Source organism: Sciurus vulgaris, assembly GCF_902686455.1.
Source record: "Sciurus vulgaris genome assembly, chromosome: 2".
NCBI classification, from domain to species: domain Eukaryota; kingdom Metazoa; phylum Chordata; class Mammalia; order Rodentia; family Sciuridae; genus Sciurus; species Sciurus vulgaris.
This window is the reverse complement of record NC_136462.1, coordinates 183,154,667-183,182,049: the sequence shown is the minus strand read 5'-3', so window position 1 is coordinate 183,182,049 and position 27,383 is coordinate 183,154,667. Positions and strand designations below refer to the sequence as shown.

The following is a 27,383-nucleotide window of genomic DNA, read 5'->3' as shown; positions in this document are numbered from 1 at the left end:
AAGAGCAATCAAAACTAATGAGGCCATGCCTGTAATCCCAGTGACTTGGGAGGCTGAGATAGGAGGATCACAAATTTCAGGTCAGCCTCAGCAACCTCACAAGGCCCTAAGCAATTTAGTATAACCCTGTTTCAAAATAAAAATAAATAAATAAATAAGTAGCTGGGGATGTGGCTCAGTGGTGAAGTGCCCCTGGGTTCAATCCCCAATACCAAAAACAGAACAAGCAAAAAAAGAATCATTTGACCCAGAATATCCATAGTGCCAACTTTTAAATAGAAGTATATGGATAAGACTAGCCAGAAAATTCCTAAAAAAGAGTAATGAGAGAAAAATGACCAACGAGACTGTAAAACTTACTAAAAGTTCATAGTAATGAAACCTCTGTGATATCAGTAGATAGATCAATGGAATAAAGGGTATGAAAATTATCTTTAAACACAGGAGTTTAATCTGTAATGAGTGGCATTTCACACCAGTGAGGCAAAGGTGAGTTATTTTTAAAATGGAGTTGAGACCAACAATCTGTCATGAGAAAACAAATGAAACTGGATCTCAATTTTACTCCACATGCCAATAAATTCTAAATCAATCAGATTTAAACCACAACCAAACTGAAACCATAAAGTTCTTAAAAGGGGAGGAGAGAATAAATCTTCTAACCTCAAAATGGGGAAAGCATTCCTAAACACAATGCAAAACCAGAAATCACTTCTAAATGTATAAATCAGTCTACTTAAAAATCTAGACTGGCCAGTGGCACACGCCTGTAATCCCAGCAACTTGGGAGGCTAAGGCAGGAAAATTGAGAGTTCAAAGTCAGCCTCAGCAACTTAGTGAGCCCCTGTTTCAAGATAAAAACTACAAAGGGCTGGGGATGTGGCTCCATGGTAGAGTGCCCCTGGGTTCAATCCCAGTACCAAAAACAAAAACAAAGAAACAAACAAACTGCCTCCAGGTTTGGTAAACATAAACCAATTCAGGGGAGGGGCAGGGCCCATGGGAGAGCACTCACCTAGCATGCTCCAGGCCTGGGTTCAATCCCCAGCACTACAAAAAATTCAAAATGGGAAAATATTTGCAACTCGTGGTAGATGAGAGTTTTTTTCTTAACATATAATGATGTCCTGCAAAATAAGAAAAGTGACTGGATGGTTTTCAGAAAAAGCCAGCGTACCAAACGTCTCCTAAACATATTCAGGACGCTCAGCCTCACTCATAAATGCAGGTGAAAACCACAGCAGCCGCCAGCACCGCAGGACGGCTGGCCGCCACCACGGAACAAGCCTCCATGAACCTAACAGCAGTGAAATCACACAAAGCGTGTTTCCACCGCACAGAGAGCAAGAAACCGATGACAGAAAGAAATCTAGAAAATCACACACACTTCTCGGTGGTCAATAAGTCCAAGAAGAAATCAGAGAAAACCAGGAGATGCTTCAAGATGGAAATGAAAACACAGAATAGCAAAAGAGAATCTAAGAGAAGTGTGGGTCGTGAACACCTGTGTTCAATGAAGAAGAACCATCTCCCATCAGCAGCCTGACCTTTCACCCTAAGACACCGGCAAAGAAGAATGAAGCCAAAGCAAGTAAAAGGAAGGAAATCATAAAGATCAGAGCAGAGATTGCTGAGGTAGAAAAACAACAGAGAAAATCAACAAAACTAAAGATTGGTTCTTTGACAAGATCAACAAAATTGACAAACCTCTAGCTCATCTGAACAAGAAAAAAGGAGAAGATTCAATTTACCAAAATTAGGAATGAAAGAGAAGACAATACTCCTGGACCTCATGACCCAGGCCTGTGGTCCCAGCTGCTCAGACACTGGGGAGGAGATCACAGGTTCAAGGCCAGCCCAGGCAGCTTAGCACAGAGCAGTCTGGCCCTGTGTGGAAATCAGATACCAGGACGGGCCGCTCAGTGGCGGGATACTGGACTAGCACATAATCCAATTCTAGTACCACTCCCCACACACAAAAAGTAAAAATAGAAAAGAAAGACAGTGCTAAGGGTCTACTAGGAACAACTCCGCCAACATCAGCCAACTCAGATGAATTCCTAGAAAAACACAAACTACAGAAACCAAGAAGAAACGGAAACTCTAACCCAAAACAAGTAAAGTGTTCAAGGGGCTGGGAACTTGGCTCAGTGGTAGAGCACTTGCCCCCCATGAGGGAGGCCCTGGGTTCAATGCCCAGCACAGCAAAAAAATAAAACGAAGCCGAAGCCGGAGGCTCACAGCTGTGATCCAGCGACTTGGGAGTCTGAGGCGGGAGGACCGAGTGTTCAAAGCCAGCCTCAGCAACTTAGCGAGGCACTAAGCAACTCAGGGAGACCCTGTCTCTAGATGAAATACGAAAAAGGGCTGGATGTGGCTCAGTGGTTAAGTGCCTCTGGGTTCAGTTCCTAGTGCCAAAAAAGTAAAATAAAATAAGTAAGAAGATAGCACTTTTGAAACTTCACGCACACACAGCCCTAGCTCAGAGAACTTCCCTGTTGAATTCTTCTCTAGGGAACATCCCCAACTCATTTCATAGAGCCACTATCACCTTGATACCATGACCACACAAAGATATCATAGGAAAAGAAAATCATGGGCTCATATCTCTTATGAATATGAATGCAAAAGTCTTCAACAAAATACTGGAAAACAGGATCCAGTGCCATGTGAAAATATTACACGCTATGACCAAGCCCTCCCTCAGTCCATACAAGGTTGGTTCAACTTCTGAAAATCAGGTAATGCATCCGCCATACCAACAGAACAAAGAATAAAACCCACACGATCACCCCAAGTAGGAGCATTTGGCAAAACCCTACACCCCTCCATCATAAACCCCCCGAGAAGGGGCTTTCTCAACCTGCTAAAGGGCAGCTCCTCTCACTTGGCATGAAAGGCAGGGCTCTCCCCGCCCCCAGGAGCAAGCACAGACGTCCACTCACGTCGCTGGGGCTCCAGGTTGCACCAACGTTCTAGCCAGGGCGATTAAGGAAGATGACGAGATGCCAGGTATCCAGACAGGAGAGGAGAAATAAAATGACCTCTGCAGGCAACAGGACCCTACATGTAGGAAATCCTAAGGATTCACTTTTTAAAAAATGTCAGAACCGCAAATGAGTTCAGCAAGGGTGCAAAGTACAAGATCAACATATTAACAAAGGCCTGGAGCTGGACGCAGTGGCAAGAGGACCCCAAGTTTGAGGCCAGCGTGGGCAACTTGGCAGAACTGTCTCAAAACATAACAAAGGATCGGGATGTGGCTCAGGGGTAAAGCACCCCCAGGTCCAATGCCCAGTACCACCTAAAAAACAAAAAAGGCCTGCGATGCTCAGGCACAGGGCCCACACCTGTGCATCCAGCCACTCGGAGACAGAGGCAGGAGGGTCCCGCTTCCAGCCCTGGGCACCCTGGGGAGAACTGGTCTCAGACTAAAAAGGGCTGTGCATGTGGCTCCAGGCGGAGCACTCGCCTTGCACATGTGAGACTCGGGTTCAAACCTCAGCACCACAAAGAAAAAAGAGTCAAGACAACCCACAGAGTGAAGGAAAATCTCTGCAGATCATAAATGCAACGAGGGACTGGTACCTAAAACGTATTAAGAGTTCTTACAACTCAGTGACAAAGAAACCCCAATATAAAAATGGGGAAAAGAACTTAAGATCTACCAACGGCCAATGAGCACACGCAGACCTCAACAGCATTGTTACAAAGGAAATGCAAACAAAACCACAGCAAGGCGCCCCAACCCCCACCAGGAGGCCCTGTCAGGCGTCCCTGGACCTGGAGCCCTCCGGTACTTTCTGGTGGATGTGAAACAACGGAGCACCTTGGGAACGGGCCTGGCATTTCTCAGGCCAAACAAAGAATCACTGTGCGGTCCAGGACCTTGAACGAGGTGCAGATCGGAAGGAATGAAAAGATGTCCAGCCCGAGGCAAGAGGATCACAAGTTCAAGGCCAGCCTCAGCAACTTAGTGAGACTGCCTCAAAATTTAAAAAATCAAGTGCACTGGGTTTAAGTTCTCGGTGGGAGAGCACCTGGGTTCAATTCCCAGTTTAAAAAACAGCAACACGAGCCTGTACACACACGTTCACCGCGCACCGTTCCCAACAGTCAAGCAATGGACCTGTGTGTCCATCAACTGAGGACGGTTAAAGGAAACGTGGCAGACACACCAGGAATGCCAGTCAGCCCTTTAAAAAAGGATAAGATCTTGTCATCGGTGACAGCATGCGTGGGACTGGGGTCACTATGCTAAGTGCAGTGAGCCAGGCGTGGAGACGGAGGTCACAGAGGCTGAGGAGGTGGGCTGCGGCTGGGCGGGCAGGGCCGTGACTGGATAAAGATCGTGTACCTTACACTGTTTTTAAAAATCAGGAAGGAATTGTCTTTAATGTTTCCACCATAAAGAACGATAGACGAGGCGACAGGCATGCTCGCCATGCCTGAATACCACACAGCGCACAGGCGCGCGGTCGCAGCCCTGGGTCCTCCTGCGCACGTGCGATTTCTAGCCAATTAAAGCATCGTAGGGCTAGGGATGGCTCAGTGGCGGAGCGCTCGCCTGGCATGCATGAGGCCCTGGGTTCAAGTCCCAACACCACAAAAAGAAAGACAGACAGATATACATGGCATATCCTCAAAAAGAAATGGTATTTGGTGAGAAAAAAAAATGAAGTATCGACACGTGCCACCCATGACATGCGTGAGCCCTGGAAGTGCTACACAGCGACACGGGAGCCGGGCAGCTCAGGGGCAGAACCCCAGTCGGCACGCACAAGGCCCTGGGTCCGTCCCCAGTTCACGCTGTGGAAAAATAAAGGTCCCTTTACATGAGATGTCCAGAACAGGCCCATCTACAGAAACAGGAAGCCACCTCTGCCCCCACATGGGGGAGTGGGGTCGGGGTTCACGTAATGACTAATGTGCGCACTTTCTTTTTGGGGTGACGAAAGTGTTCTAAAATCGACTGTGGTCAAGGTTGCACAACTCTGTGAAAATACTGACCACCACGGGACTGCACTGTAAACGGATGAACTACGTGATGGTTAACTTGATCTCAATGAAACCGTAGTATGTTTTTTAGAAAATAAACCACGCTGAAGCCACTGTTCATCCTCAGTTGGCAAAATGACACCTATAAGATTTATCCCAAAATCAGGTGATTTTAACCCTAGGTGGGTAAGAGTGAGGAGACCACAGGATCTGGGTACATCAGCCCTTCTTCTCTGAAGCACAAGTTGGCACGATTTATCCAAATCACAACTGCACTGGTTGACTCTGCAGTTTGGAATCCACCCTACAAGTGTCCTTCCACACAGACACGAAGTGTGTGATAAGCAAAGGGTGGAATCCACCAAAACATCCTTAGCTAAGTAAACTAGCATGGTTCCATGCATGTTGTGGAATACTAAGCAGCCATGAAAGACAAAAGCAGCACAAAACAACTTCCAAGCTACATCATCAAGAGATATGCATCATAAGATAGGCCTGGTGGTTAACATCTATAGTCCCAGCTACTTAGCAGGCTGAAGCAGAAGGATCACTTTAAAACCCAGGAGTTTGAGGCCAGTCTGGGCAACAAAGCAAGACCACATCTCAAAAATTAAAAAAAAAATTAAAAAGTGGGGAGAGGGGCTGGGGATGTGGCTCAGTGGTAGAACCCTTGCCTAGCATGGCCAAGGTCCTGGGTTAAATCCCCGGAAAAAGTGTAAAAAGCAGAGAGATGAGTCCAGTGAAGAATAGACTGTGTACTATCTCATGTTAAACACATTTTTTTAAATGTCCATGCTCATATGTGCCTGGATCTCCCTAGAAGGATACACCCGGGCTCTGCAGCGGTTGCCTCTGGCAGGGAGACCGGTCTCCTTCCAGGCTGTCTGAACTGATTTTCCTGCCGAGTGTGCACACGTGCGCATGGAAGCTTTCTCCTTCTGAAGGGTCAGCGCGGGCTCACCTGGCTTCAGATCGGGCTCTGCCGCTCACAGCCGCGCGTGCAGGTCACTCCACCTCTACCAGCCTCTGGCTTCCGTTCTGCAAAGGGCAGGACAGTGATCACACCCCGAGCACGGCTGACACGGAGGGCCGCGTGCCCCGTGCCAGCCGGGGCTCCTTGGAAGTGCAGCACCGTGGGCTAGAGCACCGTAACTGTGGACACCAGGGACTGCTCCAGGTCCCAGGGAGCCGCAGCAAGTGCTCGCAGAACCAGCACCTCTCCAGCAGGGAGAAGCTGGGGCCCTCCTGGGCGAGGTGGCCTTGACAAGGGCCTCGAGGATGAGGATTTGCAGAGGACTGTGTCCCTGGCAGAGGGAGCGGAGCACAGGAGGAGACCGTCACTGGGCACTCGCAGGCTCCTTCAGCAAAGCTCAGCCGAGCACCTGCTCTACCCCAGCCACCCCGCGGGCAGGACCAGCCAAGGGACGAATAGCAGAAAGCACAGGGCAGGCACTGAGGGGCTGGACGGAGCTCGCCGGGTCCACACACTCAGGAAGGGAGAGGGACTGCCGAGGGCGCAGAGCTTCTGAAGAGCGCCTCCCCACTCATCTGCCAGCCTGGAGCGGAAAGGCCACCACCGGCTGCCCGACGTCCAGGCACAGGAGGGAGACGGCTGCCGTCTCGCTGGGGCTGCAGGAGGGACTGGTTCTCAGGCGGCGACAACGGCGATGCCAGGGACAGGCTCTGAGAAGTGCACTGCCGCTAGCCTGGGCCTGCCTCCCTGGCAGGTGCAGCGAGGGAACTGGCACAGAGCAGCCGAGCTGCCTGCGGGAGCCACGCTGACCCACTGGTCCACGGAAACCCTGGGCACCAGGCCAGCCGGGAACGTCCTCACCGTTGAGCTCTCCAGTCCTCGGCAGGACCGCTACACAGCAACCCAGGAGGGGCTCAGAGAAGTCAGGCGGGGCTTCTGGGCCACTGCCCAGGCAGCAGAGGACCAGATGAGGTTTCTGGCTCTGGCTCTCTGGCTCCCAGAGTCACTGGTCCCAGTTGGACTCAGAAGGAATCCTTATACTGGGGACTAAGGAAGTTCCCTTGACCAGTCCATTTTCCAAAAGGAGAAATGGAGGCCCAGACAGGGAGATGAAGTCCCAAGGCCAAGTGGAGACCACGTGGAGGCCCCAGGCCTCCACACTGCTGAAGACCCCCGCTCCCACCCCTCAGCATCTGGGCCAGGGCAAGAACCTAAGAAGAGGAATGGAGTGGGCGTGTCCCCAGCTGCCCAGCCTCCTTGTGGAGCGGCGCGCCAGCACCAGCCACCCACAGAAGCTGAGGCTGGGGGCCCTGAGGCGATGGCCCTCCCACCCTCCACACAGATGGGGCCTTGGCCCGACTCGCTGTGCTCCCGCACATCAGGTTTCCCTGCTCACCTGGTGGCTCCCTGAGGTTTTATTTGTTTTGGTGCAGGGCCACTTAACCACTGAGCCACGTCCCTAGCCCTTTTTATTTTTCGTTTGAGACAGGGTCTCGTTAAGTTGCCTACAGCCTCACCAAGTTGCTGAGGCCAGCTTTGAACTTGGATCCTCTTGCCTCAGCCCCCTGACCCCAAGGCCTGGTATAATTCTCAAGTGGCATGTCCCAAAGCCACGGCCTGGGCAGCAGGGTGTGAGCAGGAAGGTTCTTTAGCCCTTGCCTAGCACCACCAGGAGCATCCCACCACCCGCCCCACAGATGTGGAAACCCGCGCAGACAGGTGGAATAATCCTGGTTCCCGGCAGCTGGTGACAAGTCCCCCCACCGACACACCTCCCTAAAAGGGGCTCCCTGCCAAGGCCCCTGGAAAGGAGCCACAGAGGGAGTATGGGGGACCCTGGTGGCAGGGGATTTCTGAGTGGGAGGTCTGGCAGAGTGGGTCGCTGTCAGCCCTTGGACAGGCATGAAGAGGTCCAAGGAAGACCCCAAGAGGGACCTGATCACCATTCAGGTCAGGAAGGCCTAGAAACCAAGCAGGGACACCAGGGCTCTCTCAGGGTCCTGGGGTGGTGGGGGACAAAAGGACTCATCCCACAGGGGTCCTACCAGGCACAGAGATCCCTAGCTCCCGAGGGCTCTCGGGGCCAGGAGACACCCAAACACAGTGGGCTTCCTGGAGGAGGAGAGCTGGCTGATGGAGGGGCAGGAGGCGAGGCGACCCAGCAGAGGCAGCTCCAGCCATGGCCAGGAAGGGGCCGCGGGAGCCCCTGGACTGCTCTGCCTGCCACACCCACTGCCAATCTCTCCCTCCACCAAGGCCCCACGTCCAGAGCGAGGTCACCAGGAAGGAGGGTGACTGGGTCTCCTGCCATGGCAGCCCCTCGGGCTGGTGAGGGCGGCTTGGGGGAGCTTCACCCCAGGGCTCACTGTGGGTGGCAGGAGGTCACAGCCCCAATCCTGGGGACGCCTTCCACGCTCTCCTCTTTCACACAGAAGTCTGAGGCTCAGAGAGGGGGATATCCTTCCCTGGATCACACAGCAAGGCTGAGGCCTGCTCGTGAATGAAGATGTGGGCCCAAGAGCACCGAGCTGAGGAGGTGCCAGCACCAGGGGTCCATCGGCCAGCTGGGTCTCGGACACCCATCCAGGCAGCACATGATGGTCTGAAGAAGGCTGAGCACCACTGGCCTGCAGAGGGCCGGGCAGCAGCGCCACGTGGCCCTGGGCCTAAGGATCCTCAGCAGACGCCCCTCAGGATGAAGGGTGACGTGGGACACGGAGGGGACAGGTTCCCCTCCCAGCTTTCCAAGGTCACCTCTCCCAGCCCTCAGCTGCCCACCTCCACCAGCTGGGGCGGCTGGGCTGGGGGAGGCGCCAGCCGGCCCTGCCCGCGTGCCCGCTGTTCCTGCCAGCACTCGGCTGCCTCCGGCTCTGGGAACACAGTGCCCCCTCCCGCCCACACCCCACAGCAGCTCCCTCCAGGGACACCAGTGGGCAGGAGTTCCCAGTGGCCAGGCCCTGCCACATGATCAGCCTGGGCTCAGAGCCCACAGGTAAGGCCACAGGAGGGTCCAGCCCGCCCCTTACCCACCCATGAACAGGGACTCTGGCAGGTCCCTGAGGGACAGGGCACCTGAGCCCAAGGGGTCAGCAAGGTGTGCAAACCCAAATGCTCCACCCGCTCCCTGCGGCTCAGGCCTGTCCCGGGCTGCTGCCGCCCTCCTCCTCAGCCTCCCCAGCCTCCCCAGCCTCCCCAGCCTCCCCAGCCTCCCGCGCAGCTCCCTGCCCCGAGGCATCACCACTGCCTCTCCCTCCCCTGCCCGCGAACTCCAGGGCACCCTGAGGCCAAGCACAGGCAGCGCCAGACCCTACCCGCCCCTCCTCCCTGGGCTTCCGCAGCCCCACCACATGGGGACTGAGAACTGGACGCCTGGTCCAGGGCCTCCGCGGGGCTGCTCCCTCCCTAGAACTCCTCCCAGGACCCCCACAGCTCGCTCCCTCCTTCGGCAGGAACCCCTTCCCTGGCTGCGGCCTGATGGTGACCCAGGCACGCGACCTCCGACCTCCGTTCCACCTCAGACCACAGGCTTGCGTCACCTCCGCAGCCCGTCTACTGCGCCTCTGCCGGCTCCGTGGGACTGTGGGCGAGGCAGGGCCGCTCTGCAGCGTCTCCGTCTCCAGAGCCCCTGGCACGGGAGTGGAGGGGTGGATGCATGGACGGGTGGTGGGTGCATGGACCTCGCAGGGCCCCAAAGGGTAAAGAGGCAGCAGGCCGTGGCCCAAGTCTGTCCAACCCCGCTGCCCTCCGTGGCCACCGTCCGGGCGGCCCGTGACCACGCGGACACACACGGGGCAGTGTGCAAGTCTGAGAGGGCACCCGGCCCAGCCCGCCCAGACAGGCCCAGGCCCAGAACCTGGTGTGGGGAAGTGTCTGCTGAGTGAGCAAGGAGCCACCGAGGCCGTCCGAGGGCCGGGGAGGCCGGAACGTGTCTGCTCCTGCGTCCGCAGCCCCAACACGCCCGAGGCGGGCAGGCCTCACACAGCTCTGCCAGGGCAGTCGGTGGGGCTGCTGCAGGCTCGGGCTGGTCGGGCAGAGACGGAGGTGCTTCTGCAGCAGGCCGCGCCCAGGGGGCCGAGCCAGGAGGGGAGCCCTGCACCTCCTGCTCCCGCCAGCTGCTCTCCAGGCTCCTCCTGGGCAGGATGAGGGCCCCCTTCTGGACCCCAGTCCCTGAATGGCACTGTTGGGGACAGGATCCCTCCCCACTTGGGCCTGTCCCAGGCCTGGAGGCCCAGAGGGGAGGAATTAACCAGGAAGGAGGTGAGCTGAGCCCCGGGCAGGCAGCAGGGACCTGCGTAGAAGCCCCGACCAGTCCCAGGTCCCCCCAACTCCGTCCCCCACGTGGAAAGTGTGTCAGGCATGGATTTCAGGGACCTTCAATCGCAAGGTGTCGAGTTATCTGGAAGAAGCCACTCCCAGCTCCCACCCTGAAGCCCAGCTCTGGGGTGGAGGGGGTCAGAGTCCAGGCGGATACACGCCCTTACTCCCCCAGACAGCGCAAGGCCCCTGCTGACTACCAAATACACACCGTGTACATTCCTGTCCCCTCCAGTCCTCCCAACAGCACTGTGAGGTAGGGACCATAACTGTGCCCATTTCACAGTGGGGGAAGCTGAGGCCCGATTCATGTGGCAAGTTGAAGTCTAGGCCCCCTGACCACCCCAGGTCACAACGGGCAGCCTCTACCTCCTCAAGCCAGTCCAGGACAGGAGACAGGTATGAAGTTTAGCTGGAGTTTTGGGGGCCAGAATCTACTTTCCCAAGCCCCTAGGTCCCCTGGGCCCTGAAAGGCCAAGCCAGCCCTGCCCATGGGGCACCCTGGGCTATGGGTGCCACTCTCCACCTGTTTTCTCACCCTGTAAGATAGGTGAGAACATCAGCCTCACCTAAAGGACAACCCAGTGTTCAAAGCTTCAGGAGCTCAAAGTCCACCAGGGGGCCACTAGGGCCCTGCAGGGGCCTCTACCAGTCCCACGCCTTCTCTCATTCTGCTCCACCGTCAGTACCTCTTCCCTTCCCTGAGAACCCAGCACACTCCTGCCTCAGGCCCTTTGCACATACCGTTCCCTCTACCCAGAGTCTCCTCTCCTCACCCACACTCCTCACCCTCGCCTCCTCTGGCCTTGGGGACTGACGTGTCACCTGCTCTGACAGGCCACATGGTTAAGTGGCAGCACACCCAGCCAACTCTGCTCCCCTCAGTCTCAGCTCAAGCCCCTCCTGGGGAAGGTCCTTCCTGCCTGGACCTCAGCTGTGTGGTGTAGAGCTGAGGTCGTTGTGCATACATGCTCCCTGGGGACAGGGGCCACTTCTGTCCCCACAGGGGAACACTGTGGGTCTAACATTCGGACCAGCAAACAGCTGGGAGGCTTGGGCCCCTTCCTGTGAGATCAGACACTGACCAGAAAACAGAGCCTGACAGGGAGGGGACAAGTCACTGCTGAATGAGGCGGCGGATGGATGGATGGATGGGCAAGGGACCCACAGAGGGCCTGGAATCAACAGCAACACCTGGGCCCCGAGAAGGTGGCCCAGAGAAGGGACGGGTCCACCCAGCCCATCAACCGGAGCCAGCAAGGCAGCTGAGCCCCAGGCTCCCCTCCCCGTGGCACAACCTGGGGAACCGGGTGGCGAGGGCAGGAGGCCCTGCTCGCCAGGGAGGGGGCTCCCAGGCTCCGTCGTCCCATCACAAGGAGCTTTGTCCTCCACGGGCCTCAGCAGCCAGCAGCCCAGTACCCGGGGCAGCCAGGGCCCTGCTCCAGAGCCAGGCTCCGAGGCTGGCTCGGTCCCGGCCTGCAAGGTCTCCTCTTGTCCTGCAGGAGCCAGAGGGAGGCTCTTTTGAAGATGGGGAAACCAAGGACTAGAAGGAGAAGTCACCTGGCCCAAGTCTCCCGGGCAGAGAGCGCGAAGCCCGGGCTCCAGGCCAGGCCCCTCAGCACTGCAGGCACCGGGCCCACCTCAGCCCAGGCGGAGGGCAGACCTGCCTGCACCTAGGGGGGCACCTGGACCCCATGAGGCAGGGAGGCCAGCCCCACCCTGCAGGCCTTCGGAACCCACCATGGGGCTGCAACGCATGTCCCCACATCCTGCGGGCAGCACCTGGCCTGCCGGAGGACAAGGGACTCCCTGCACCTGCCACTCTCCTTCCACCCAGACCTGGCCACCCACCTTCTCTGCAGGCCTCTCTGCTCTCAGGGTAGCCACCAAGGCCACCTCCAGCAGCCACACTTCCTGAGCCAGCAGGACCACGAGCGAGCGAGCCGGGCTCTCGGGGCCTCATGCCGTCAGCACACAGCCCCGCTTCCTGGCACACCCTGCCTTCTCTCGTGGGCGCCTGCTCGCCCCCGGAAGACCCCAGCCAGGCCTCCCCTCCCCTGAGAACCCCCCCCCAGGGCAGGGTGAGGCTCGGGCCCTGCGTGGCTCCCAGAGCATCCCTGGGGTCCCCAGCACGACCACAAGGCCCAGACCACCCGCAACTCCCCGCCCAGAGAACCCAGGGGCAGAGTCCAGGAGCGACTGGCAGGGCAGGAGCCCGTGTGCCCACGAGGCCCAGGGACCTGTGGTCTGGGTGGAGCGGGAGGAGGGGGAGCTTTGTGCAACTGGCCAACTGGTAACAAAACCCACGTCGTTTCTAAAACTAGGGCACAGGAGAGAAACGGGAACAGCCGAATTGTCCCCAAATAGAACTGTGGCTCATCTGGTTCCGGGGCCTCGGGAACACCTGGCAGGGTGGGGGAGGGGAGAGCAAGAGGCAGCTCCCAGGGCACAGAGAGGCCTGGCTGGAGGGCAGGGGCCAGCACCACCGCGGCCAGCGCGCCAGCCGCCCCTCAGTTCGGGGCCAGTCTAACGGAACCACTGAGACACTGGGCTCCCTGAATGCCCCCTGCAAACCCGCGATCACATGGATCCTCTGCCCGGAGGGCTGTTCCTCCTGCCAGCCAGGATCCTGCCCATCCCTGCGACCTTGACCACTGCTGGTCAACCTCACTTCCTCAAAGCCTGGTGTGGGAGGGCCCTACGAGGAGCAGCTGCCCCATGTCACAGATGAGGACACAGGCTCCGAGAGAAGCAGCCAGAGGCCGCAGGCAGACAAGGGGCCATGGGGCCTGGCAGGGCCAGGTCGGCCTGCTAATAGGCCCAGCCCCGGAGACCTGGTCCAACGCAGGACAAAGCCCCTGACAGAACAGAAGCCCAACAGAAGACCTCTTGACCCTCACCCCTGCCTAGGGTGGCAGACTAAGCAGCCAGTTGGTGGCGCACACCTGTGATCCCAGCAGCTCGGGAGGCTGAGGTAGGAGGATCCCAAGTTCAATGCCAGCCTCAGCAACTTAGGGAGGCCCTAAGCAACTCAGCAAGACCCTGTCTCAAAATAAAAAATAAAAAGGGCTGGGGACATGGCTCAGTCCTCAGCACCCAAAAATAAATAAAAAGGGCTGAGGGGGAGGGTCAGTGGTGGAGGGCTCCAGGGTCCAGGCCCAGAAGCACACCCCAAAACAGAACCATCTCTGCACAGAATGCACAGGCCCACAGTGAGAGCACAGCCACACACTGCAAGGAGCACAGAGCCAGCTTCCGTAGCTAAGTGCGGGTGAACGTCACAGGAGGACACGTTCACTAGCCCATTTCCCAGATAAGGACACTGAGGCTCCACATGGGAAGCCCCAGAGCAGGTGGATCAGGAGGCCACCCAGTCTGGGGACAGGAACCTGGGCTCTCGGCCAGGTTCATTCCCAGGGGCTGTTTCCCCATCTAGAAAGCGGACATGCCGGGAGCCACTGTGACACGCTCCAGGCCTGGCGGAGACTGCTTCCTGACCCCTGAGCCTCGGTTTCCCATCTGGCCATGGGGCTGCCATTGCTTTCCTCTCCAGGTTGGTAGAAAGCACACCAGCTGAATCCGGGCGCACTGACCATTAGCTGGCACAGCTCAGAGTCAAGTCCAGTACCGCTCGGGAGTCTGGAAAGGCCATGAGGCCATGGAGGCGGAGGCACGAGGTGAACTGACCTCTAATGTCGCATGGTGGCTGGAGGAACCTCCACGCTGCCCAAAGCACGGCGGGAGGACTGGCCCCCATGCGGCAGTCAAGGCCAGCAGGTCACATGAGGCAGGCCAGGCCTGTGGCTCAGGAGGCTGCTGGGACAACCCGGGCAAACCCCTCTGCTCCCTGAGTTCTTTGGTGAAACGGGGCCAGAGCACAGTCAGGGGCTGCTGAGGGGAGGACACAGCCTCCAACCAGCATGGAGAACGGGCTCAACAAAATCAGAAGGCGAGAGACCACAGAGGAACCCCAGGGGTGGGCCCACTGGAGCTGGATTCCTTCGGGATCTTGGACATGTCTTACTACGTTCAGAAGGGGTGGGAACATGGACACAGGGGCACAGGCCTGTAATCCCAGTGACTCGGGAGGCTGAGGAAGGAAGAACCCAAGTTAGAGGCCAGCCTCGGAAACGCCAGCCTCGGAAACTCAATGAGGCTATGTCTCAAAATAAAAAGGACGCAAGGATGTGCTCGCTGGTGAAGTGCCCCAGGTTGTCTCCAACACCAACACGAGCAAACAAGCAGAGGGGCTGGGACCGTGGGCAGGCTGCCTCCCTGCACAGGAACCCTCCATGCTCTGTCCCTCCACTCCTCTGAGCCTCTGAATCCTTCTGACAATAAGTCGAGGCTTTCATGGAACCTGGGGAGACTGGGGACTCAGTGGAGTCGGCCACCCCAGTTGCCCAAGCGGAGGAGCTCTGCAGGAGCTCGACGGGAGGCCAGAGTTTCCTGTCTGCAGAATAAAGATCATTATGCGGTCCGTCTCCCTCCCAGCCCTGCTGGGGACGGCTCTGTGACCTATGTATGGTGCCACACCCCCAGGAGTGACAATCAGCACGTGTCCCAAAGAGGCCGAAAGAATACTGTGACTTGCCACCCATGACAGAGTGTGCTGGAGCTGGGAGGGAGGGCAGCAGGGGAGCAGAGGGCAGGCAGAGGGAGGGCCACCTCCCGGGGCCACACACCTTGGCACTGGAAGGGCAATGAGCAGCAGGGCCACTGGGCCTCGGCCCTGCGGAACCCAAGGCCTGGCAGCTGGACCACCCAGGACAGGCAGGAGGAGAGCATGGCTCAGGGGATTGCAGGGCCACTGTATGACAGGGAGACGGGGGAAGGGGGAGGTTGCCCAGACCAGCCTCAGGGAGCCCTTCCTGTGCAGCCTGGGCCCACCCCTGCCCCTCTCTGAGCCTCAGCTGCTCCCTAGGAAACAAGGGCAAGAACAGCCCTGCCTCTCAGGCCAAGCAAGTGAGGAACCCAAGTGCCAAAGGGTAGCCACCTTTGAAGAGAGGGGACCTGGAAGGCCAAGGTGGGCCACAAGGGCGCTGGACACCTTGGCCAGCATAGGTGCTGGCCCCGGAGGGCGGCTGGAGCTGGTGACTTCCATCGATCAGCCACCCAGCCTGCCTGCCTCCAGCTGAACCCCCACCCTGCTCCACAGGGAAGGCCACCCACAGACCCAGTGGCCAGTCCCAGCCCTGGAGATTCCCAGGTCAACTGGCCTGCACGGGCCCAGGACTCTGCGTCACAGGAATCACCTCCGCCATCACACAGCCCTGGCCATCGGCCACGCGCTGGGGCACACTCGGCTCACGGTACCGGCACCGGCATCCCCGCTCCCCAACTGTGACGCTGAGGTTCAGAGCAGTCGTGGCCCCTGTCACACACCACACAGGTGGCCACACCAGCGCTGGAACCCAGAGCCAAGGGCTTCCCAGGTCTTGCCACTTCCACCACGTTATGTCACGAGCACCAAGATCGGTGTCTCAGGATCTGAACGGAGGGAGACCTGTCAGCTGGAGCCACAGCCCAAGAGTCAGGTCGCCAGACCCCAGCACCACACCTAACCTCTACCTGGTAAAGATGCCAGCCAAGGGCCTGGGGTCCACAGACCACTTGCTGGGTGCCTGTGGCCCCAACACTGCGCCTCTCTGAACCTCAAGCTCTTTTGTGTGATAGGAATAAAAGTTCCACTCGCCCTCAGGAGGCAGTCTCACTGTGATCCAGCCAGGGAGGACGCCACGTGAGGGTACTGACATCAAGGAAAGCCAAGACCGTAAATTTGGACAAAGTAGACTGAGAAAAGCTAATCAGACCTTGGCAGGGAGGCCGTGCTTCCTGATGCCACTCCAAGCCAGTCCCCCTCCCCAGCATCCGGCCCCGCCTGTGCTGGTTTCCCAGCCCAGTGGGCCCATGGGTTCAGGAGGACCCATTCCCACAGTCTCCAGCAGCTCCACAGCCACGACTCCCCACCCATCCTGGACGCTCTCAGTGCCACACGGGCACCAAGAGGTCTCAGATGGGGCTGCCCCTGCAGAGTCCCCAGCCAGGTCCCCATCCAGGAGCCTCAGTGAGAGAAGAACCTGCACTATGCAGATGAGGAAATGAGGATCTGGACAGGAAGGACTGGGCCACGATGGTCCAATCCTCCTCCCTTCCAGCTTCTCCTTTTATTCTGGAACTTCTCTTGGTATCTGAGGTTGGGGGAGAACAGAAGGGATGAAGGTAGGGGGAAGTCACTTGCCCAAAGTCAAGACATCTGTATTTTTCTCCCAGCTTAGATGATCTATCCTGGGTCTTTCTGGCCTCATTTTCCTCATTGTGAAGAGAGAAGGTCTGAACGGACCAGGAATGACAAACTCAAAGCACACATACAACACCTCCGATCCTGTGCCCACGGCAGACATTACTAATCTATCACAGTTCTCCTTTGCACAAAGTCAAGAAAGGGCCTTTGGGTCTGTGGAATTTGAGTTCCAGTTCAAAGCAGGACTGGATGCTCTCTGAGCCTGCAGAGGGAAGGGAGGGGACAAGAAAGATGTACGGGTCACTGGATCTCCAGCGATCAAAGGCACAGACCACACGCGCAGACCGAATCCTCACGACGAGGTGTTCAAAGGTGGAGGTTCAAAGACGCTAAGTGACTTGACTTTGAACTTAAGCTGGGAATGAGGCCCAACACAGGGAGGCCTCTGCCCGGCCTCCTTCCTGGGGAGCGGCGATGCAGAGCCAGCCACCAGGTGCCACCCTCCCTTGGCCCTACTAGGTGCAGGTCTAGCTCCCCCTGGACAGTTCAGGAACTGGGTCAGCTCTGGTCAGGCGGATGCCAGGGTCCAGCTCTGCCCCATCCCTATCTGCTAAGCACCTGGTTGCGTGAAGGACTTGCTCTGTCCTCCTGGGACATCCTGGAACCGTGACTCCCCAGCCCACCCCCTGGGTGAGGACAAGAGGCCCCTCTGAGGAGGTGCCCTCCCAGGAGCTCCAGGGGAGGCGGGGCGGGCAGCCCCCGGAAGAGGGGCCTGTGGAGCCCCAAGGGTAGAGCAACGGGGCTGGAAGGGGGCAGCACTGGCAGAAGGCCCGCAGTGGGGGGACCCGGGGCCGCTGCGGTGGCTCTAAGGCCCTGGGTGGCACCAGGCACCGGGTTGCGGGTCCAGAGCCCCCGCCTCGGCCCGACCAACCACTGGGACACCCTAGAAGAGAGGCTTCCCTCTGCAGGTCTGGGCATTTACTTCACCTGCGGCAGGCTCGGGAAGCTCAGCAGCACTAGACTCATGGCACGGTCCCCAGTTCAGCCTTCTCACGCACAGAGAAGGCACAGAGAGGGCAGGGTATAGCTCAGGGTTACCCAGCACATTGGTGATCTTAGCTGCCAACTTCCTCTCCTACATCAGCCCTGCCCAACTGGCACCTTCAGACTCAATGAGATCATCCACTCAGGGCCTTGACCACATAGCTGGCAAGGCCACACCAGAGATGCCAACTGACCTTCCCAATGTAACAAAGCAAAACAAGTCCCATTTTCTGAATATCTACTGTGCCAGGCACTAGGTACACGGCCCTCCTTTAACCCAAATCTGAAACCCATTTTCAAGACGAATAACTAAGTCTCAGAAAGATACAATGAGCTGGGTGTGGTGGCCACGCCCATAATCCCAGCAGCTGGGGAGGCTGAGGCAGGAGGATCATGAGTTCAAAAGCCAGACTCAGCAACCTAGTGACCTAACCTCAGTTAACCTCAGCAACCTAACCTCAGTTAGACTCTGCTCTAAATAACATAAAAAGGGCTGGGGGTGTTGCTCAGGGGTTAAGGGCCTCTGGGTTCAATCCCCGGTACAAAGAAAAAGAAAAAATGAATGACTCAAAGACACACAGCAAGAACGGGCAGAACTCGAGCCCAGGCCCACCTGATTTGCAAGTCCTCACCATACCTTTGGTCTCCACCTCTCTGGTCAACCTTCCCTGTTCTCTCTTCACGCCCAGCTTCCATCCGCCCTGTATAGTCTTCATCCTTGGCCCGCCCCTTCTCAAGCCTTCCTTTAACTCCTATTCTACCTTCAAAGCCCAGCCTCACATGCCTCCTCCTCTTGAGACCTGATTAGCCCCCATAGAATACCGGAGTCCAGTTCACACATCTATTTCCATCAGGTACCTTGGTCAGTTCTGCACTCCTGGCCTCCAGTGTGAGGCTGTTCACTGTGAGAGAGACCCATCAGCACCCTATGTAAAGATAGAAGCCAAACTCCTCCAGGCCTCTAGGGACTCTTTACCTGATGCAGCCCATCTAATAACATGGCCTCACCTCACTTCTCACACACTGACCTCACTCTCTGCTCTAGCCTCCAGGCTGTCCCCTTGCTTCTTCTCCACACCACACTCCAGCACCTCAGGGCCTTTGCATATGCACCTCCCTCCCCGAGGTTCCACCTGAGGACTTCCACATGCTTCCTCCAAGACTCCTCTGTACCGCAGGCCTCCGTCTGAAACCTCTCCACTTCAGTGATTATCTACTAGTTTATCTGGCAGCCTGTCTGCTACCTGGCTTACTGTCCAGATTCTAACTTCTGGGAGACTTTTCGTAAGTGCCCAGCAAGTACCCACTGCACTAGCTGCAGCCCACAGCCCAAAGGGGCCCACAGAGTAGCTGAGCAGGAGGGAAGAAGGAGTCCCACTCGCAGTCTTTGTGGACTGAATGGCTGCTCCCCTAGCTCAGGACTACCTCCCGGACATCTCTGATCCTCTGCAGCCCCTCTGCCAACTGACCACTGCTCGGCTGAATTCAAAGCACACGGACCATAGTAGATGCTCAGTGGATACTTGTATCTAGACAGGTTTGGGGAATGGAGTCAGCTGAGGCCCAGGGGATGAGTGGGAGAGGGTCTGTCAGCAGGCCACTGAGCCACTTCCTCCCCGATGCCCGTCCTCCGCCCCCAGCCCCAGATGACATTAGGGGAAGCCAAGGCAGGAGCCCTGGGAGAGCCCGGGGGACAGAAGGCTGGGGTGGGGCTCCTGGGATAGGGGACCCCAGCTGATCCTGGAAAGCAAGAGCGGAGGCCCGCCCGGGCAGGGGAGGCTGCATCTGTCAGGGAAGCCCTCAGGCCTGGGGTGCACTGGGCCCAGGCAGGCAGTCAGCTGACACAAGTGACACACCGTAAATCACTTCCCCGGGTGGAAAGACCACATCACCGGGGCACAGGCACACCACGTCACCAGAGTGGCCTCGTGGCTGCCACCCGTCACCAGAAGCGGAGTCTCCCCCCACGCCTGTCCCATGCTGGGCGACCACTACGCCACTGGAGGGGCTCACAGGCAGCTAGCCTGGGGTCTCTGAGGTGCGGGCTCTAATTACAGCTTCAGAGTGCATGGCCTTGGTCCTCGGGTGCCTCTCGAAGCCTCAGTTTCCCCAGCAGTGAAATGAAGATAAGCAAGAGCCCTACCTCCTAGAAGGCGCTGAGGAGGTGACTTACAGCTGCTGATCCTCCATTTTCCAGCTTATGAAACTGAGGCCAGAGGGGCCAAACCTAAGGTCCACTGCTGTGGGAGGCAGGGGGCGCCAGGGCCATTTCTTCCTCAAGGGGTTCTGAGGTACCTTTAGAGGCACCAACCAGCCCCTCTGGAGGTGCGCTCCAGGCAGCCAGCAAGCTGCCCTCCTGTCCATCTCAGGCAGTCCGTCTGCTGCGGGACTCGTCTACTGAGCACCTACTGTATGCCAATTCACAGATGCAGAAGCACAGACCCTCCACCTGAGGAACCCACTTCACACGTGGGGATCAGGGGCCAGGCCCTCAGCCTCAGTCACCTAGCGACAGGAGCTTAGGTGTCTTGACTGCAGCCAGGGGCTGAGAAGAGGGTCAGCAGCAGGGCCAGGGGGGCCCACCCTCGAAACCAGCCTCATGCCAGGTGACCCACAGACCATTGCCCCAATTGGACAGCATCCGTGAGCTCATCCATGGGGCCTGTTCAGGGCTCCAAGCTCTCCGCCCACTCTCGGTGCGCCTGAAGGCAGTGGGGTGGGCCTGAACGGCACCTGCAGGTGAGCCCCTTCCCTCTGGCATCACCCTGACGTCAGCCCGGCGGCTCCCCTGAGCCTAGTACCACTGAAGGGGACCCCAGCTCAGAGAGGGCAGACAGCTGCCTGAAGACACACAGCATGGCAAGTGGAGGCCCCAAGGAGGCCTCAAACTCACCCCAGCTCCTCCCCAGGGAGACAAGTGGACCCGGCCTAGTGGCGAAACCCCCAAACTTTTGCCAACTTCTGGGCCGGCCGGTGGCTGGGCCTGCTCAGAGGCGGGCCCGGGCCATGAGGACCGGGCGAGTCAGGCTCGGTCCCTTGCAGCCGGCTGCAGCAGGCCCCACGCGAGGCCCCACGAGGGCAGGAGGTCCCGGCGGCCCGGCCGGCGCCTCGGCCCCGCGCCCCGGGGCGCCCCGCCACCCCCGCCCCCAGTTGGCCGGGCTGGGGGCGCGGGCGGGGCGCGGGCGGCGCCACAGGGCGCGGGTCCCGCTCCGGCCTAGACCCGGCCGGAGGCTCGGCCGCCCGCAGCCCGGGGCCGGGGTCCCCGCCCAGCCCCCTCCCGCCGCATCACAACAAAAGGCCGCGCCGGCGGGGCCGCGGCTCGGCGGGGGCGCGGGCCGCGGCCGGGGGCTCGGCGGGCGGCCGGGGCGCTCACCTGGGCCGCGGCGCACGGCGACAGCCTGGAGGCGCAGCCCGCGCGGCCAGCGGGTCGGCAGACGCGGCCTGGCCGCTCCGGCTCCCGGGCCGGAATGGATTCCGGGCCGGAGCGACGGAGCGAGAGAGAAAGGAGGAGGCGGCGGCCCGCGGGCGGGAGCGAGGGGCGGAGCGGCGGAGGAGGGGCGGCCGCGGCCCAGCCGCCCGCGTCCCCGCCGCTGCCCCCGCGGACCGCGCCGGCCCGGGTCCCAGGCCCCGCCCCGCCGCCCCCGGCCCAGGTGCCCCCGCGGCCGGTCCGCCCACCCGGCCAGCCTCTCCCGCCGTGGGCGCCCTCCTCCTGCCCGGCCGGCGAGCGGCTCCGCTCCATTTCAGGGTCCGACCCGCACAACACCTGGGCTGGTGGCTCGCGGTGCCCCATTTCACAGGTGAGGACGCTGAGGCACTGCCAAAAGCCCGCCTTGACTTCGGCGCCGAGCTGAGTTTCCCGAGCTGGCGACCGGGTCGCGGGGGCAGTGTGGGAAAGAGCGACGTCTCTTTCCACCCCGGGGTGCTCATTTCCCGTGCCTGGGATGTTACAGCTGCAGCCTGGAGGTCCGCGTCCGCTGTGAGCCGGTGTTGCTGCAGCAGGCAGCTTCCGAGCCAGCGAAGAGGCTCGGCACTTCTGGACCCCGTGGGGCAGGAAGAATAGCAAGAACTAGGGACCCTGAGGAGACCAGCTTTCCGCCGTGAAGACTCTCCATCATCCTGTGGCCCAGGTGCCAGGGCTACCCTATCGGGGGTGGACACCCCACCCTTGGCTCCTTACCTGCCCTCCTGGAATCATGGCACCGGGATCTGGTTTAAATGACCACCACCTGCTTCCCTTCTGTTTCACAGGTGGGAAGCTAGGCCGCCGGGCTTCCCTGGACAGAGGCCCCTGATGAGAGAATCTGGGAGGGGCATCCTCGGAAGTGAGAGGCCAAAGCCTCAGGGCGCAGTAGAGCTTCCAGGAGAGCAGGAATGAGCAGGGCCTGGAGCCTGCCCCGTCCGGGTTCACCAGCAGGCGAGTCACCGCGGCTGGGCCAGTACACGTCCACCCACTTCCCCAGCCCAGTCCCCTCTCCCATCAAACTGGAGTGAACATTGAAGGATAAGGATTTCATCTGCTTTCAAACATGGCCACAAAATAATAATAATAATAATAATAATTCCTGGGAAAGCTACACTGACAAGTGTCAATGAAGGCCACCAGGTTTGTGCCCAAAGAATGGTTCCTCATGTGGAGATCAACCAAGGCCAGAGGGGGAAGGGACTGCTCAAGATCTCTCCATGAAAATCAGCAGCACAGCCAGTGTCACAGGCCCGACCAGGCTGCTGAAATGGTGCACTTGTTTGCAAGGCTGGCTTAAAGATTAACCGCAGCTTCCCAGGGCCGGGCGGGCGGGCTGGAGGAGCAGGTTCCTCGGCCCTCCTTCACTCCTGAGACACCTCTACTGGCCTTTCTTGGCCGGCTGGGGTGAGGGCGGATATCCTTCCGGCTGACGTGCCGGAGCTGACTCTTACCAACTTGCAAGAACTGATTGTGTTCTTCCCAGTGCCATCTTCAGTGATGGCACATCATTTACACCTTGGAAATCAGCAAAGGCTACAAATCAAGCCTTCATTTTCCTTTCAGAGAACATGTTGTTAAATATTTGCCAGCATATCACTAGCTTCGCCCCCAAACATTAGACAGAAAGTTCTGGACTTTTCTAGAGTTAGGATAATAAAGAACTTAAAAACATAAGACTTTGAACCCACAGACCTGGGTTCAAGTCGATTCTACCACTCCCTGGATGTGTGACGTAGAGCATGCAGTTCTCGGAGTCTCGGTATGCTCATCTGCAAAATGGGCCAAGACAGCACGTACCTCGGAAGGCTTGCGTGAGGAGGACGTGAGTTGGGGGACATTCAGCAGCTCTCACTGTTCGTGGCCCTGCACAGTCACAGGAGAGGGCAACATGGACACGCATCTGCAGGCACAGATGCAGCCTGCCACCTGGAGCCTCTGCTGACTTGGAGGGCCCTGCACAGCGGCTGAGGTTCTCAGAAGGATGTGGCCAGCACAATGGTTTCATTATCCAGCCGTGGAAGTACTCTTTATTTTTAACCACCCCTCTGGGCCTCTGCTTAGGCTGTAACCCCCGCCAAGAATGCCCGCCCCGTGGCCAGTTTCCCACCCTCCCCATCTTTCGAGGTCCTGAGTAAATGCCACCCCTGCTAGGACATGTTTCCTGACACACCCTGATGGAGGCACATCCCAAGTCCATTCTGGGTGTGTCTGTCCCCACCCTGAGAGCAGAGACCATGGCCTGGCTCATGCCCAGCACAGAGCAGGCACTGACCAGGGAGCGAGAACTGACTTGAAATCCACAGCCAAAAGTTCAAATTCTAATTCTTCCCTTCACTGATGTGTGACCTGCCTTCTTGAGGCCTCAGTTTACTCAGCAGTAAAATGGGGGTAAAATCCCACCCACCTTCCAGGATTATGCATATGGGAGACTTGCTGGTCTAGCCTGGGGGGCAAGTGGTTCTGTGTGCATTATTTTACTTAAAACTTTAGTTTTTAGTAAAACAGCAACTCATCGCTTAATACCTGCAAATCATCCACCATTTTTAATGAAAAGGACTGGCCCTGGAACAACAATAGGAACTATCTCCCAACCCAAAGTACCAGTAGGTGGTAGATGCTATTTATGTATATGTGTATATATTCAAAATGGGGATCTTGCTGTATTGCCCAGGCCTGTCTGAACTCCTGGACTCAGGCAATCCTCCTGCCTCAGCCTCCCAAGTAGCTGGGATTAGCTGGGTGAGGTGACACAGGCCTGTAATCCCAGCAACTCGGGAGACTGAGGCAGGAGGATCACAAGTTCAAGATCAGCCTCAGCAATTTAGCAGAGCCCTAAGCAACTTAGCACGACTTTGCCTCAAAAAAAAAAAAAAAAGGCTAGGGATATGATTCGATGGTTGAGCGTGCCTGGGTTCAATCCTCAGTACCAAAAACCAACCAAACAACAACAAAAACCAAGCAGCTGGGACTACAGGCACATGCCACTGAGCCTGACCGTGGTGGATGCTATTGACGTCGACCTTGTCAAGATGGAGAGCACTGACACCCAGCCCTTCCTCTGGAACCCTCCTCCCTCTACCCGAGTCAGAGCTATAGCTGAGAGCCCGATGCGGGGAGTGGGAGAGGCCCAGCTGCTCACCACTGGCAATGACCCCATGGACCAGAGTTGTCCCATGACAGGGAACAGGAGCACTGCCCACCCTCCCCTGGGGCCCTGGTGGCCCTGGCTCAGTGGTGGCCTATCTGCCCTGCCCAGCCCCAGCTCACCCTTGGAGCAGTGACTGAGAAGCCAGACCCTTCCCGGGCACTCTGGGGCGCTCCAGCCCTGCCCTGCCTTCCCCATGTGGTTTCCTGTGGGGCATCTACTGGGAAACACCAGGCTCAGGACTGCAGGACGGGCAGGAGGGGTGGCCAGGCTCCAACCTGAGGCTCTGGAATGGGCCTGGCACCTCCTGCCCCTGCCCGTCACAGTTTATAAAGAGATGTCTGGATGGGGTCCCAGCCAAGTGTTCAGGCCCCCCCTTGCAGGAGCTCATCCTCTTCCCTGCCACCTCCTGTGGCAAGACCCTCCTGAGGCCTGGGTGCTTGCTTCTCCCTGCCTGCACTGTTCCTACCCCTAGTCCTTGGCTAAGCCCTATTCCTCCTCCCTGCCTTCAGCTGATATTTACTGAGCATCTACTAGGTGCTGGGGTCTGGGCCAGGTGCTAGCAGCAGTGAGCCAGCCACGCCTGGTCTCTGAGTTGGAGGAGCACAGAGGCCTAGAGGAGCCCCTGTTCTAGGGGAGTAGAAGCCTGCAGAGGTGGCCAACTGCACGTGGGCCAGGCAGGAGTGCAGGCAGAGGACCTGTGAGTAAGGACAGGCTGGAAACAGCCCAGAGTGGCAGGGGTGCTGGGGTGCAGAGTGAGGCAGGAGGGTGACTGGGCACGCCCCAGGGCCTTTGGGTCTCTCCCGCTGCCTGAGGGGAAGCCAATGCCAGGAAATGCAGAGTCCTCAGGCGTGGCTTCTATCCTAGGAGCAATGGGAAGCCAGGGAGGGTGGTGGGCACAATGGGGACATGTGGAGAACAGGACAGGCATGGGACAGGGAGGCCTCATGTTGATGGCAGCCCTGCCAATGGGGGGGTCTAGCCGCCCCATTGTGAGGTGGCCAGCTCACAGAGGTGGGCCTGTGTGTACAGCACGGATCGTGTTCAGGAATGTGACCAAGCCGCCGGGAGGCCTAAACTCCAAGGCACTGGAGAAGCGTCCCCAGCATCATGAGAGCTGGGCGCAGGCGAGCTCGGTCTCCCTCAGAGGCCAGCCATCCGGAGGGGCGACAACGTACCCGCAGCTCCCCCAGCATCTGCCCTCCCACCAGGAAGGGCTGGGTCGGCCACACCTGGGCAGGCGGAGCCGAGATGACACAGCTGGCATTGCCACCCGGCACCGCCCCAGTGTTCAAGCCCTCGCGGCCTCACCTGGGGCCCAGGGCCGTTCATAGGCAAGAAGCCCAAGGCCCAAACTGGCTCTGCACAGACCAGAGTCTGGAGGCAGACATGGAGGCCAAACGTGGAAAAGAATGCGTGTGGAAATGAGGGGACAAGTGTGGGCCAATCACCTCGCTCCCCACAGGTGCCCCGGAGGCCCGGATAGGGACATAAACCCTCCCAAGGCCACAGGACGTCACTGGGTCACTGGCGGACAGCACTGTGCCCTCAGCCCCGCCCAGCATCCTTCCACCATGAACGCCTGTGAGGAAGATAAAAGGAGCCAGGGCCCTTGATCTGCGAGCCCCCAGGGAGGCCAGAGGGCAGCCGGAAATCTGCAGCCAGAGCTGTGACCCCTGAGGTCAGAGGGGCTTGGAAACCCGCTGGGCAGAGGAGACCGGTCACACAAGGGGACTTGGAAGGACAAATAGAAAAAGAATAATCCTGACGGCCCACAGTCCCTGCGCGGAGGCTCCTGACCTGGTCCTGGGGCTCCGGGTGTAGCCACCAGTCTATTCTTTGCAACACGAGGAGGTAGGACAGGAGATACCTGTGTTCCCACTGTAGGGATAAGGAAACTGAGGCTCAGAGGGTGACACGACGTGGTGAGGAAGAGCAGGGTTTCAAATTCAAACCCCAGCCAAGTTCAAGCCTGCCTGGACCTGGACCTCCGCTGGGGCTCGGTCCCACCCACACTCCTGTGAAGAGACCAGACCCATGGTGGCCCCCTCTGCACCTTGGCATCTACCTCAGTTGGGTGTCTCCATCTTCCCCAGTTCCCAGGCTTTGGGAAGATGGACGGCAGCCATGTTTCGTGGGAGTACTTGGAAAAATAGAAACTACAGAAGCAAAAATGCCACAGCCCACCAGCCTCAGGAAGGGGCGCTGCCCCCTGCTTAGGTGTCCGCCACACAGGGACTTCCTTCCAGGCAGTGCCCACAGCGCAGCAAGGTGGCTGGGTGCAGGGGAGCGGGTGCCTCCCTCTATCATGGAGGGATCCAACAAACACCTCCTTGGCCAAGTGACCAAGGCCAACAGCAATCGGTCACGTTGCTAACAGGTACCTGGGACGTGATGTGAGGAGCATGGCATCTGACATCTGTGGTCTCCCTCCCAGGAGCCGAGCCCCAGCTGAATCATGAAAAGAACATGAGAAAAATTCACAAGAGGGGCATTCTTCAGAACACCTGACTCATGCCCCCGAAACTCAGAAGTCAGCCTGGCATGTAGAGGCACACACCTGTAACCAGTGACTCAGGAGGCTGGAGCAGGAGGATTGCAAGTTCAAGATCAGCCTGGGCACCTTAGCAAGATTCTGTCTCAAAATAAAATATAAAAAGAGCTGAGGGCGTGGCTCAGTGGTTGAGTGCCCCTGGGTTCAATCCCCAGTACCAAAAAATAAATAAATAACAAATTCAGAGCAAAGGATAGAATTTTAGGACAGAGAGGGAGCTAAGAGTTGTCACTAGACACTTCTTTCTAAAGCTGGGGAAACAGAGGGTGGGACAAAGAAGTGACTTGCCCAAGGTCCTACTGTAAGCTTATGATAGAGTCTAGGCTAGGATTGAGTTTTCTCAATGTCACAAGATTTATTAACTGCCTACTGTATACAAGGCACCATCCTAGGTCCTTATCGTGGTGTAGGCAGGTAGGGAGGGTCAAAGATTTTCCCCCGGGGTCAGCACCTCCTCTGGGCCACAGAGACACAGACCCTGCCCTTTGGAGGCTCCCAAACCAAAAGAGGAAATGGACCTTGAAACATTCTGAGCAAGGAGGCAAGAGAGCCAGTGTCCAGGAGACCCACCATCTGCATCCCGTGTGACCTCCAAGTGGCTTCTGAGTGCTGCAGGAACTCAGAGGGACATTTGTCCATTGACCTTGG

The 27,383-nt window shown here is 58.2% G+C and overlaps 1 protein-coding gene across 4 annotated transcripts in view; it reads right to left on the bottom strand.

Annotated features, from left to right (window-relative positions):
• Window positions 1–23,475, bottom strand: part of SRC (SRC proto-oncogene, non-receptor tyrosine kinase) — a 46,727-nt gene extending 23,252 nt beyond the window's left edge. For 2 of the 4 annotated variants that reach the window (XM_079128247.1, XM_079128249.1), the window contains exon 1: window positions 20,947–21,093. The gene's annotated coding sequence lies outside the window, so the exon portion shown is untranslated. Of the gene's footprint in view, window positions 1–20,946; window positions 21,094–21,750 lie in introns of those variants that run through there. The other 2 variants (XM_079128248.1, XM_079128250.1) reach the window with 2 other exon arrangements.
• Window positions 23,476–27,383: the final 3,908 nt, after the last annotated feature.